This window comes from Lepisosteus platostomus, chromosome 1 (assembly GCF_059453375.1).
Source record: "Lepisosteus platostomus isolate fLepPlt1 chromosome 1, fLepPlt1.hap1, whole genome shotgun sequence".
Lineage (NCBI taxonomy): Eukaryota > Metazoa > Chordata > Actinopteri > Semionotiformes > Lepisosteidae > Lepisosteus > Lepisosteus platostomus.
The window spans coordinates 43,361,367-43,362,993 of record NC_142611.1 but is presented as its reverse complement, the minus strand read 5'-3'; the positions used below and the strand labels follow the sequence as shown (position 1 = coordinate 43,362,993).

Genomic DNA, 1,627 nt, shown 5'->3' with positions numbered 1-1,627 from the left:
GGAAGCAGAAAGAAAAACTGCTATGGGGACAGCTACCACAGTTTCTTAGATTTCTGGGAGGCATGCTGACACTGGGAAACCTGAAAGAAAAATGCAGATGGTATGGTGGGCATACAGCCACTGTCTTTGTAGTGGGACATTGAGGCTAAAGGGGCATTTGTGCCACACATTTCACTGTGAGTGGCTTTTTGCATCATTATCTTTTTTGACTCAGGTGAAGTTATTTTTATAACATATCAGGGATAAAAAAATAAATACATACTGTATCTTGCACCTGTAAATGCTCTGAACAATAAATAGCAGCTGCCACAACAGAGATCACTGTTAGCATATTTTATATGCTGAGCATATTTTAGCATATTTTATGTGCCACATCTTCAAAGTATTAAATAAGATTAAAATCAGTATTCCAGCAGTTAACTGTTCATTTACTATACATTTAACCATGTGCAGGAGCATTTTAGTTTATGAGTAAGTTATAAGATACTATAAGGACTATGTAGGAATATGTATATATACATATGTATAATATTCCTTATGGGAATATGTACTATAAAGAATATGTTCTAGACATGACCAAAGCTTGTTAAAGTGTTTCCTTGCAAGATAATCCCAAAGACATTAACTTTTTACAAATTTGCACGCCATCCTTGGGTCAATGCAAATCTTCTTTGTATAGTTCCAGTTTAGTATTTGTGCCAAAGCAAACATAAAGAAAATGCAAACAAACATTATCAAAACCTTTGCCTCAGTTGAAGATTCAGGCCATTTTCAACAGTCAGTATGTGATACAGTATATTAAGGCCACATAGGTGCAGACAAAAAACACTATCTTTAATGGTATACATTGGCAGTAGTAATGAGGGGTCAAACACCTGCACTAGTGCTGGTTAAAATGAAGATGCCAGGATCTGTTGATGTTCATGAGAGTTTTATATTCCAGAGTTTCCAGAGTTCTTGGAATCAAAAGAAATACAGTCTTAAAGAGCAGGGAAAGCACAGGTTTATGTGAGTTCACATATGCTGTAGAGTAGTTCATTCATAATTAAACTTTTTTTCTCTTCTTGACAATTCTAATATTTATACATTATACAAATGAATTGATTGCCTTTTTCCACCCAAGAATTTTTGACACTGTCTCAGATTTAACATTTGAGCCAAATCTGCATTTTATAATTTACTGGTGACTAATGATCATAATTATCTCCAGATTATTTTATAGGGATGATTAGAACATGCATGTACCCCTACAGCCATCAACCATTATTGATCATGAATACACCTTTCACAGTCTGGCATGCTATTAAAACAATAGTTTTGATTTCCAAGGTGGTCATGCACTGTTTTAGAATTTATTTTCATTATTTATAATATGGATTGGAAACATTGAAATTACACAACCAGTCTATTCAGTTCTTGTGCATGACTAGATAGTTTCCGTGCATGACTAAATTGCTCTTCTTTTAAGAGTTGTATGTCACATGATTGCCCATTAATTGCCTAGTTCATAATGCATAATAGAGGACCATTCATCTTTAGAATGTTTACCAGTATTTTTCTCACGGTCAATTATGATTTATTACACACACTTGAGCTGTGGAAGCTTTATTTACACAGAGAAAAAGCC

The 1,627-nt window shown here is 34.2% G+C and overlaps 1 pseudogene; it reads right to left on the bottom strand.

Annotated features, from left to right (window-relative positions):
* Positions 1 to 613: 613 nt before the first annotated feature.
* Positions 614 to 711, bottom strand: LOC148677981 (U6 spliceosomal RNA; annotated as a pseudogene).
* Between the last annotated feature and the right edge of the window lie 916 nt (positions 712 to 1,627).